Source organism: Papio anubis, chromosome 2 (genome assembly GCF_008728515.1).
Source record: "Papio anubis isolate 15944 chromosome 2, Panubis1.0, whole genome shotgun sequence".
NCBI classification, from domain to species: Eukaryota; Metazoa; Chordata; class Mammalia; order Primates; family Cercopithecidae; genus Papio; species Papio anubis.
The window spans coordinates 175,792,090-175,804,928 of record NC_044977.1 but is presented as its reverse complement, the minus strand read 5'-3'; the positions used below and the strand labels follow the sequence as shown (position 1 = coordinate 175,804,928).

Below are 12,839 nucleotides of genomic sequence, written 5' to 3'. Positions count from 1 at the left end.
CTTTAGTTAATAGAGATCCATTTATCAATTTGGCTTTATACCATTCAGCTTTTGAAATTATTTTTAGACGCTTAAGTCTTTGCCCAATACCTATATCCTGAATATTTACCTAGAGTTTTCCTCTAGAGATTTTATATAGTATTCAGTCTAACATTTAAATCTCATCCATCTTTAAGATTAATTTTCGTATATAAAGAGTAGAGAAAGAGGATCCAGTTCAAGCTTTCTAGCATGGCTGTGATTTTTCTGGCACCCGTTTATTTAGTAGGGATCCTTTTTCCCATTTCTTGTCTCTCTCAAGGTTTGTCAAGATCGGATGGCTGTAGATGTAGTATTATTTCTAGGCTCTATTCTATTTCATTGGTCTATATCTCTGTTTTGAGTACCAGTGCCATGCTGTTTGGATTGCATAGCCTTGTAGTATAGTTTGGAGTCAGGTAAGCGTGAGGAGTTCACCTCCAGCTTTCTTGCAGCTTAGGATTATCTCTTGGGAGATCACGGGCTCTTTTTTGGACCATATAGACATATATGCTCCTTATACCTTGAGTATTGCTGCACCCATCAGCTCATCATTTACATCAAATTATAACTCCAATACAATCCCTCCCTCCCCTCCCATGATAGGCCCGGTGTACTTGATGTTCCCTTCCTGGAGTCAAGTGATCTCATTGTGGTTCCACCTGGGTAGGGGCAACCGGTGTTTAGTTCTGTTCTTGTGATGGTTGCTGGAATGATTAAGTTCCCGGCTGCATCCATGTCACCACCAGGGACACAAATCATCCTTTTTAGCTTGGCTGCCAGAAGTATTCATAGGTGTATATAGCCACATTTTCTTAATCAATCTATCACTGGTAGACATTTAGGTTGATTCAAAGTCTTACTAGTTATGAATAGTGCCGCAATAAACATACGTAATGCATGTATCTTCCTGCTTAGCATAAAAGAATTTATAATTCCTTTAGGTGCCCAGTATTAGGATGGCTGGAGTCATATAAAATTTGTTACATCTAGTTCTAGATCCTTAAGGCACAAGAAGTATACATATGTAACAAACCTGCACGTTATGCACATGTACCCTACAACTTACAGTATAATAATAATAAATAAATTTAAAAAAATTTAAAAAATAAAAAAATAAATCAATGAAAGAACAGTAAAAAAAAAAAAAAAAAAAAAAAAGAAATGTACCCCAATTGCCAACTTTTGTCATGACCATGATGACCAGATTAATAAGAGAACATCGCAAACTCATCAATGCTGAGAAAGTATTATTCACTCTTTGAAAGGTGTCTATGTGGAGGGCTCTGTTCTGAGCCTTCTTTCAGAGGTAACCCTGAGGCATTATCTTAATTCACTCAGCAATGTTTGGCAATTGAAAGTGTTCAACAAATGTCTGTTGAATGATGAATTAGCAAACCTGATGGGTAGATCTTGTTATTGTCATTCATATCCATAAGGGCACTGAGGCTTAGACAGATAAACTACCTTTCCAATAAGAGGTAAAGTCAAGATTTGAACTAACACCTCTGCAACAGTAAAGCCTGTGCTATAGCTACTAAGCTATACTACTGATGGATTCCACAGAAGAAGTCGACAAGATGTGTTTTACTTGAACAGCTTGCAGCCTAGAGGATTGATTGGTATAGTAATGTAGTCGTCAGTGTTATGACATTTTTATTGAAAATCCACTGTATGTAAGACGCCCAAAGAGTTAGGTGGGGTCCTACATCTTGAAGGAAGGTATGTATATATATACAAACCTTAGGTTCCGTACTTTCTCAATATTGAATTTTGGACAATGTCTTATTTTTTCATACTATCTTATCAATGTTCCTAAACTGGTGTTCTTGTGCCAAATTTTGGCATCTCACATACAACCTGAAGCATGAACATTTTGAGCCAGACCAACATAATTTAAATTTTGGCAATGTTACCGTATCTTAAGTACAGTAATATTTGTAGCATTTTCCAAATAATGAATAATATCTGGCCTTTATTATTTTATAAGCTTAGATGGGGAGGATAATAATTAAGGATTAATTCTGATTAAAGGAAATTAAGTCTTCCAAAGAGTATACTAGAGGCAAAAATAAATTTAAGAAACAGCACACATACACATGAAAGAATGTGTATGAAATGTGTAAAATTTGTTCAGAAGGCAAAGTATAATTTTAGATTTTCTGCTGTTATTAATACGAGCTTTTTTGGAATGGTGCCCATCAACGCCAAGTTGTAAAACTTTCCTATGTCTAAATTTTATATGTATTTCAGGACCATATTACATGGCTATATTACAGGACCATATTACATGGCAAAGGAAACAAGATATGAAAAAAATATGTTAACAAATGTCAAGTCAGTTATACATATTTATTACAGTTATAAGAATTCAAATGTGAGAGGAATCCTAGAAGTCAGAGATGATGCTGAGAAGAGGCACAGAATCTAGGAAAGGCTTTTGGAGAAGTAATTAGGGCAGGGGGCTGAGCTGGGCAGCTTGGAGGGCATGCGTCCTTATTACAGTGTGGTAGAGAGAGCAAGCATATGGCTCAGTGGAAGGTTTGCCCGGGAAATTCTTAAAAATTAACTGAGAGAGGAAGTCAGGGCATCTGTATCACCTGTTTAACAAGCTTGAAGATGATATCAGGAACAAGTTACATTTTAGAGCTATAATTATTTTCTGAAGAAGTTTTGTTTTCAGATGTACATTCCTATGAAGCATGGGATGAGTGTGCATCTGTCTGTATTGACACATATGACAAATCTCTACTGCCAAGCAGGGCTGAATTTACAGGAATGAGGCCTGTGTCTTCACACAGAGCCCCACACTTAGAACAACCCTGCACTTGGTTTAAAGTTCTGCTGTCGCCACCTTGAACTTCTTAACAGTGCTTTTAACAAAGGGATCTACATTGTCATCTTTCACCCTAATTTATGTAGTTGATCCTTCTATGACAATAGAGTGCAGGAACCTAACTTAATATAAACGGTTAGTATGTATATCATCAGGTGACCCAAGGGATGCACATAAGTATTATTTTGAAAAAAAAAAAAAATTCAGAATGCAATGTTAATAGATAAAAAATAAAAACCCAAACCGTATTTTGTTTACTACTCACTCACAAGTTCCCCTATATCAGAAGATGTTTGGATAAGAAAGGCAAGAGGAGTCTTTCCTCATTCTAAATATTTAGGAACAGCTAAGTACCATTTTCCTAACTCTTTCAAGTTTCCTTTCCAGTGGAAGCTTTTACTGTAAGTCTTTCAATTGTTTTTTAATCTTTCTTTCTTTTTTTTTCTTTTTGAAAGTAGAAAACTTCCATTTCCATGAAGAAAAGAATTCTAACTGTTCTTTCTCTCTTCCCACAGGATCCACTATTGTCTCTTAGGCAAAATAACCTTCCCTCCTAGCAGAGACATGAATGGGAGAGGAAATGTAAGCCCTTAATTACTACAGATGTTACTTTATGGAATTTTTATTCGAGGAGAGCGACAGAATGCAAAGTTTATGCCTCAAAGCCCCCTCTCTGTTCAGTCTCTCTCTGGGTACTCGCCTGGATAAAAGGCAGTTAAGAATCTAAAGCTTGCTTGCAAGAGTCCTACAAATCAAATCCCTTCTCTTTGTCTTAAAATGGCATGGAATTATAAATGAAGACTAATACTAGGGGTGTGTGCGTGTTTATTCTACATAATACATTTTAGGGAATAGAGAGGAAGCTAAAAAAGAAAATCAAGTGGCTAACCCACTCCACCCACTTAAAATATTTTTGTTCTTGTTTGAAAGCCTCAAGTCCTCCCTTCTGTATTCTAAGTATGATCGTCTTTTCTTAACACTGTTTTACAGTCATATCAAGCTGGATGGAGGCTGTTTCTATGAACACAAAGACAGCAGCATAGATTGTTCACTTTGGGTTCATTCAGATTTAACTAAGTGAATGTCTGCTGTGAGCCTTTAGAGACTCCCGTCTCTGAAAGAATAAATGCAATAAAAGTCTGTTTTCTGTAGCTGCCGGCGCTTAGTGTCAAACCATGTTATGCTGCACCACCCAGCAGTGACAATTCCATTTTAATACACGGGGCACATTTTAACAAGGCAAAGCAGTCCCAGCAAAGATGGCAATATAGGAGCTGCCAAGGGGAAAAGTCCCACTGTTCCTCATGCATTTTATGTGGAAGCAGAACAAAAATGAGACTGAGACCCAGAAAGCTCTGGTGGGGGGGGCGGGGCGGGAAGAGACTATATTTGAATAGCCATCTTAGGAAGAATGTGCCCATTTTCTTCTCAAGTTTCACAATTAACCTCTCTGAAATGCCAGCTCAAGCTATCTGGAATCTGGCACACGCTTCAGTTGAAACTGACACTAGCATTATCAAGTGAGTCTGAAAAGACAGCACGCCAGACACAGCTGCCTTTATAGGGCCCTTTCAGATGGGCCACTGAATCACTACAACTGCATCTATTCTTCCTAGGTGGTACCTGAAACCCCTTGTGTCCCTCAGAACAGCTCGAGTGCCAGGCCAACCATTCACCTGACAATACATTAATTAGGTTCTTACAAGGCTCTAATCATTGTATAAAGCTTCAGGGTTTTCTGTTAGGTCTGATGTTTAAATATAAATACACTTTAAAGGTCCTGTTTGACATTCTTTCTTGTCTCAGTACCTAGGAACCTGACTTCAGTCATTTGAAACACACCACAGAATTGTGCTGCTGCTTCTTCCTTTTTTTTTTTTTTTAAAACAGCTACTAAGAGGAGCTAGTTTAACAGCCAATACAATTCCCACAGGCAAATTACATCAGATGAGAGGCTGATACAATATTAGTAGAATGTTCTGGGTCAGACTAAATATGCAGAGGTAGAAATATACTTTGCAAAACCATTTGCAGCCTACCTCTGTCACCTCCATAAAGAATCACACAGTTTTTGGTCTTAAAGCAATAAGCGTTATTAACCATGTGTTTAAAACAAATCCATCTTGTCATTTATTATGGTTAATTAGAGGTTTCCAGTATTGTGAAATGTTTGTGGTTTTGCAATCACAGGCTCTGTACAAACTATTGGCAACTTAGAGTATCTGACTTTGTAAGCCAGTCATCCTCATTTCTGGTAAGATTTACGTATGCACAGGGTCAACATTAAAATACTTTTTAAAGTACTAAACTGTGCACTCCTTCTGACATTTCAAAAACAAATTATGTCATTTCTTTCTTAAACCATTGTAATGGAAGGAATAAAATGGTGAGTCCGAGAAACAAAGATGAATGAATGTGATGAATTTTCTTCTCAGTTTTTGCAATTTGTTTTCTTCCTGCCAGGCACCTGACATTCTTAGGATACAAATGGCTTAAGTACCAAACAGTGAAGCTGAGAGGTCTCCCTTATATGCCCTTTTGTAGAAACCAGACATTTTGAGATATCTTGCTCAGCATTACAACACATTCCTCTTAGGAAATGAAACTGTGGATGACAATATTTGACTAATGAAAACACATTCCAGAGTTTGAGAATCACATAATTTCAAGACTGGAAATGGCCTCAGATATCAACTTCTACATTGTACAGATGAAGAAAGTAACACTAGAAGACTGTGAATGGCTTTTTCAAAAACTAGTTAGTGGATGAACCTGGAATAGAACTTTTGTCTCATGACTCTCAATTGAGACTATTTGGAAGAGATGCAGCTCCCTTGCTGACCTCATGTCATCCCTCCTGATTTTCTCTACTGACTGATGTACTTCAATCTGTTCAAGAGTAGGATGGGTCCTGCTAGCTCCACTCTACCCAGCCACTATTACTTCAAGAAGTTGTTTTCAAAAATGGAATATAACCTGATATGAGATGTCAAGGGTGTTTCACCTCTGTGGTATTCTCGCCCAAAACCCATATAAACTAAGGGTCCTATCATGAGGAAAATAGCTGACAAACTCAGATCTAGAGACATTCAGGCTACCTGGCCAGTACTATTCAAACAAACAAAGCCTAAGAAATTATCACAGATCAGGGCAGGCTGATGAGACAGGACAACTAAATGCAATATGGTAACTGGATTGGATCCTGGAACAGAAAGAGAATGTTAAAGAAAAAGTTGGCAAAATCCAAATAGAGTCTGGAATTTAGTTAATAATAATATGCCAATGTCAGTTTCTTAATTTTGACAAATGTACCACAGTAATTTAAGGTGTTAATGGGGAAAACTGGGTGTGCAGTATATAGAAAATCTATATTATCATTACACTTTCATGTGAAGGTAAACTTATTCCAAAATAAGAAGCTTACTTTTAAAATCAGTGTACCTTAAAATTATCAGAAAACTACTTTTAAAAATACCAATCTCTAGGGCCCAGCCCAGGAGATTCTGACTTAATTGTTTTGGCACGAGGCCCATGTAGAAAGATTTCAAAGATACCCAGGTGATTTCAGTGTGCAGCCAGGGTTGAAAAGTCCTGTTCCGCAGTTCTGTGTCAGGTATGTGAGACTGGAAACCACGGGCCAAACCCAGTCTACAGGTATGTTCCATTTGGACTGCAAAGAGATTTTGGAAATTTTGAAATGATTGTCAACATTTGAAACTTCGGAGATTTCACATGAAAATTGAAATTTATAATTCCTTTTAATAGATGGGACAGTTTAACCCATGCTTTCTGCATGGCAACTATGACATAATAAAAAATATATTTAGTCTTTTTCTCAGGTTGCTGACACACAGCCTCTAAAACCATTGGAATTTCCTGAGTGATAAGGGTATGTTGTGTTGTTCAGAATAGACTATTTTTAACCACATCTGAGTTTATGCTAATGAGGTCACTCAGGTAGCTTCAGGATGGGGACTGGTCACAAGAAAGACTAAGACTTGATTAGTGGGTTGGAACTTTCAGCCCCACCCTCTCTGACTTCTGAGAAATGGAGAGCAGCTGGAGATTGAGCTCAAACACCAAGGGCCAATGATTTAATCAATCAAACCTAGAAACAACAAAGTTCAGGAAGTTTTCAGGTTGGTGAAGACGTTGATACATGACAGGAGGGTAGTGAGCTCAGAGAGACCACAGAAGCCACACACCCCTTCCCTGATACTTCACCATATGCGTTTCTTTCATTTGAGTTGTATCCTTTATAATAAACTGGTAAACATAAAGTGCTTTGAGAGTCATTTTAGTGAGTTACTAAACCTGAACTGGGGAGTTCTGGGTACTCCCACATTTTGTAGTTGCTGGGAAGAAATGTGGGTAGCTTGGTGATATGGTTTTGCTGTGTCCCCATTCAAATCTCATCTTGAGTTGTAGCTCCTACAATTCTCATGTCCCATGAGAGGGACCTGGTAGGAGGTAACTGAATCATGGGGGTGGTTTTTTTTCTGTGCTGTTCTCAGGATAGTAAGTCTCATGAGATCTGATGGTTTTATAAAGAACAGTTCCCCTGCACACACTCTCTTGCCTGCCGCCATGTAAGACATGCCTTTGCTCCCCCTTCGCCTTCCGCTATGATTGTGAGGCCTCAGCAGCCATGTGGAACTGTGTGTCCATGAAGCCTCTTTTTCTTTATAAATTACCCAGCCTCAGGTATTTCTTCATAGCAGTATAAGAATGGACTAATACACCTGGGCACTCCATTTGCAGCTGGTATGGAACTGAGCCCTTACACCTGTGGAGTCTGATGATGATCAGGTAGTTTGTGTCAAAACTGAGTTAAATTATAGGACATCCAATTGATGTCAGAGAATTGGAGAATTGATATGCAAAAATAAGGTATTTGATGTCAGAAAAACCCACACATTTGGTGTCAGAAAAAAAGACATCACAGCAACCATGGAATAGAGTAAAAGAGCAGTTTTGTTCTTTAAATGAAGTCACTTTGTCATTATTCCTACCAATCTGTATCAATTGCCCATCCTAAGGCAAAATAGTAGGTGCTGTTTGTCACTGAACTTGCATTGTTTATTTTTAATAGTTAAGAGAAAAGAAAAAGTATTTAATTTATACAGGGATAGTGTTGTATTTCTGTTCACCCTTTCCTAGATGTCCTCTCTGTCCTGCTCTATGCCCCAAGAAAGTGACCCTTCTATCAACTGTATAATCTTAGCTCTTCTGTTTACTGGTTTTCCATTGGGTTCTGCCTATGGAAGCTTGAAAGAACTTCAAAAGGCAAGAGTAGAGAGAAATCTGAGTGATTTTCCCTCTTTCTCTCCCTGTTTTGGCCCTTCTGTCTAGTAGGTGTTGCGTCTCTCCCTGTCTACAGTCCTTCCAAGCAAGCCCTCCTCTGAGGCTCTAGCTCTCACTGACCTCTGGAAACACCCCTCTCTGGTGACTCCTTTTTTTTTTTTTTTTTTTTTTTTTTTTTAGATGGAGTCTCGCTTTGTCACCCAGACTGGAGTGCACTGGCTCGATCTTGACTCACTGCAACCTCCACCTTCCGGGTTCAAGCAATTCTCTGCCTCAGCCTCCCAAGTAGCTGGGATTATAGGCGCCTGCCACCACGCCTGGCTAATTTTTGTATTTATTAGAGACAGGGTTTCATTCTCTTGGCCAGGCTGGTCTTGAACTCCTTACCTTGTGATCCACCACCTCGGCTTCCCAAAGTGCTTGGGATTACAGGTGTGAGCCACTGTGCTCAGCCACATCTGGTTACTCCTTGAGCTCTCAGGGTGGTAAGGGTCTCCCTTTGCTGCTCCTCTCTGGGAACATCAACATCTCTTTGCCAGTTCCCTTAACACTGCTTCTGTAAATATTTTGTAAATACTCTTTAATTTTCTTCAGTAGAATCATCTGGAGTGAAACTCTGCTTCCATTCAGCATCTTGATGCCTACACCATAAAGCTATCAACAGCATAGGAGTAAAAAAATTATCCCAAAGACTGTGTGTTTCAAGAAGCATATAAGAAATAAAGTTTGCCTTATACTCCATCTAGAAACTACTTCTTTCACTTGGATTACCTGATTACCCCAGTAGGGACACTCATCTGTGTACTCATATAGAGGCATAATTATCTAAATATATTTTTTTTAGCCAGACTAATGTTTCTAGAAGGAATTTTCATAAAGAAATGGCAGAAAATTAAATAATTTGAGATAAAGTGAAAATTAAGTATAGGTCTAGAAAAGTCATACCATAAATGACTTTGGAATACATTACCACTTTTAATCAATCTCCTAGCTGCAGCCATATTTCATTCCTAGATATTATTGAGAAAAGAAAAATAGCTCAGAGCAGGCTGAACAACGTGAGATATGCAACATTTATCAGGCCCAGAGAGACATAAGTACAGGACTTCAGTCATGGCTCTCTTCCTTGAGTACCCATACCTAGGGGCAATTGTTTAAAGGCATTTTTGTTCCTGACCAGCTTTCTCACTCTTTATCTTCATATTCCTAGAATTTGTGACACAAAGAACAAGGAACCAATTAATAGCTTATGTTATTTTAATGTAAAGTCTTGATAAACAACTTCTCTTCTTTTTTCCTTTCAAGATCCACTTGTAACTATTGCCAATTGGACTGTATATTCAGGGCAACATGAATCTAGGTTCCTGGGTGGCAATCTTCAAACTTTGAGCTCAAATAAGCTCTGTACTTATGTTATGTAAGGTGGACATTTTGGTGACTCAGGTGGAACCTGAAGCAGACTTTCAGTGATCTCCCTCAATTTGCTGACAGCTGGAGCCCTGGTATGAGCCTAACTTTCATTCATCTAACCTTACCAGAGTCAATGGAGGTCAGTCAACAGGGTAAGCCCTCCTCAGATTTCAATGCTCCATTCTTGGTTGAAGATTCAGACTAATTCACTTATTGAAACCACACACATACCTGCCTCAACGTGGTTGGAATTGAAGCTCCACTGTAAGGTAGGAGTTCCATTTGTTATTCTCTAGAGTTTCTGCTGATTGCAGATTTGTGACTTTCACTTTTTCTTTTTGAGCTAGTGTTATTTTTAATTAATTCTTAGAGTTTTTCTATCTTTTGGCTAGGCATGGTGGCTCTCACCTGTAATCCCAGCACTTTGGGAGGCTAAGGCAAGAGGATCACTTGAGGTCATGAGTTCAGACCAGCCTGGCCAACATGGTGAAACCCTGTCTCTACTAAAAATACAAAAATTAGACAGGCATGGTGGTGGGCACCTATAATCTCAGCTACTCAGGAGGCTAAGCCAAGAGAAACCCTTGAACCTGGGAGGCAGAAGTTGCAGTCAGCCAAGATGATGCCACTGCACTCTAGCCTGGGTGACGATGTGAGACTGTCTCAAAAAAAAAAAAAAAAAAAAAAAAAGTTTTTCAATCTTTTATCTCATTTAAAATTTTGGTCGGGGAAAAAATAGTTTCTCTCTGAAAAGAAAAAGTGTAATCTTATGGCTGAAGTGAAAAATTTGTAATCTTTAAAATTGGTGAGATTCCACAGCTTAGTTCTATTGACAAATCTAAACATTCTTCTTGGGTGACCAAAGTTCCTCTCACTGGGTCTTTTTGATCATTCAAGAAGGAAGTATAATTATGGGCAATCGTACTTCCATAACTGAGTCTAATAATAAAGATTTGCAAGAGCTGTTAGAAGTAGTAGCTGATCTGTTTAGCTTTTGGGGTTCCAGGGGTCACTCTGCACTATTACAACTTGAATTTTGTGTGTGCAATGACTGACAAGTCACTGGCAAAAACTGTGGTTTCTGAAGTAGCTGAAATCAGTTGCAGTGAATGATTATAAATGTACGGGGCTACTCATTTCTTCGGGTGTTTAGATAGAAAGACAGGTTTGAACACTTGAAGGTGGAGGAAACACTTTCCCTCAAGGCATAAAACTCCTCCTGTGGGAGGGTGGTCTGATCACAGAGTGTGCTGATGGGCACTGGGTCACCTACCAGTCTTGAGGGAATGTCTTTGCAGTGAGGTGCATTGTGGAAATATTGCATAGCCTGGTCTTGTGGCATTTCTCTCTTCTGAGAATGAGAAGATTCTCATCTCAGAATTCAGTGTAAAAGTGGGACCGTTCAATTTTAAATATCTAGGTGCACTGCCTTTCAGTTTTGCCTGCTTTTCACATATGTCAATATTAGGGCCCCCAAACTGCAAATGCTTTCATTTTGCTATTCACTAAAGGGCTCAACCCTGAAGTTAATAATCTAATCAATACATAAGCTAAGTTGAGAATACCACCTATCTAACTAGATTGATCTCCAAAATATGACTTTCTGGCATTTAGCTGGCTATTTTGAAACTCTTTGTAAAATAGATTTACATATATAAAGGAAATCTCTGCTTGCAGAAGCATCTCCCTTACTGCACCTAAGCTACTAGAAACTTTTATGATAGGAAAAACAGTGCCTTAAAGTTTATAAAACACACCTTACTTTTGCTTAAGATATTTTTACTGCTAATCTTATCTTGACCGGGCCTTTACTTATGCCCTTCTTTGTCCCAGTAAATAATGGTGTTTAGATCTAAGTTCTGTGCCTTTGGGATGTAAATTTTCACCTGAGTCATGTCTTTGGGATTGTAAATTTGTGATAGCCTAGCTAATAATTGTTTGGGGCTTGACAGTCTAAAGCGGAAAGAAACTATTTGCAAACTGGCAAATGGAGAACCTTATAAAGCTATTAATACAAAATTTGCTTCCATGTGTCCTGTATGTCTATATGTTTATATGTGGCATGTGTATGTGACATTTTACTACCAACATATATGAACAACCTCCAATTAACTGTCTTAAAGAAAATGTAAGTGGTTAAATCAGGTATTTTATCAGAAAGATAGAAACTACATACAGACAGGAGGCAGGGAAATACTGGGTAGAAGAGGGTGGTTCCCTGGCGAGGGCTCCACCCTCAAGCCTGGACCCAAGGCCCTAAAAGAGAACTTCACATCCCTGTTTTCCCACCCAAACGTTGCCTTTTCCAAAACCACCCTGGCCTGCCCCACCCTCCACCCTGTACCCATAAAAACTCCAAGATCCACTGGCAGAGAAGGAGAAAAGAGGAACCAGCTGGATGTTAGAGAGAAGCAGCTTAACTTCAGAGGGATGGCTTGACAGCAGAATTCCATAGAAGAGTTCTGCCACAGATGGCCCAACTCCAGGGGAAGATTATCTTCCCACTCTATTGCCCTTCCAGCTCCCCTTCCTGCTGAGAACTACTTCTACCATACAATAAAATCCTCCACATTCACCACCCTCCAAATTGTTTGTGTGACCTCACTCCTCCTGGATGCTGGACAAGAACCGAGGTGAGGGCGAAGAGGCCGAAGAGGCCGTCATACTAATTGAGCTATTAAACACTTAAGCCATCCATAGATGACAAAGCTAAAGGACCACACAGTAACACACATCCTCTGGGGCTCTAGGGGTCGTAGGCAACCCCTAGGCGCTGCCATGGGCCCGTACAGTGTTTTTTCCTGCAGGCGCCCAAAGGCACTGGCCCCGGCTCCTGCACCAGCTCACCTGCTTGCTAACCCTCCCACCAGGGGTTTGAGTGCTGAGGGCTGCCTAACCGAGCCACCCCTTTGTGAGTCCCACGAAGGTACCAAGGGTACTATCCTGTCTCAAAACCAGCTCAAGTGCCTTTTAGTTCACTTGATTTGAGTAAATCTTTGGTAAATAAGACTAGTTTAATATTGTTGGTTTAGTGAAAATAGCTGTCTTCTGATCAGGAAAATACCAAGGTATTTATCCATAGAATTTTTGCTTAGGTAGTGGCAGAACATTTTAAGCAAGTTGTAGAGGGTTTGCAGAAGATTAATCTTGGGAAAGAAATTTTGTGTGTGTTCAAATTGTCTAAAATTAGAAAGAAATTATTTATATGTTTTTCTAAAAATTGAGCATTAATATCAGAAGCACACTGGTGGAAGGCCACAGTCTGTGCCCC

The 12,839-nt window shown here is 39.2% G+C and overlaps 1 protein-coding gene across 9 annotated transcripts in view; it reads right to left on the bottom strand.

The window, feature by feature from the left end:
* The window catches only part of RBMS3 (RNA binding motif single stranded interacting protein 3), a 1,467,317-nt gene that overhangs the window by 267,273 nt on the left and 1,187,205 nt on the right, over positions 1-12,839 (bottom strand). The gene's annotated exons all lie outside the window — the stretch shown is intronic.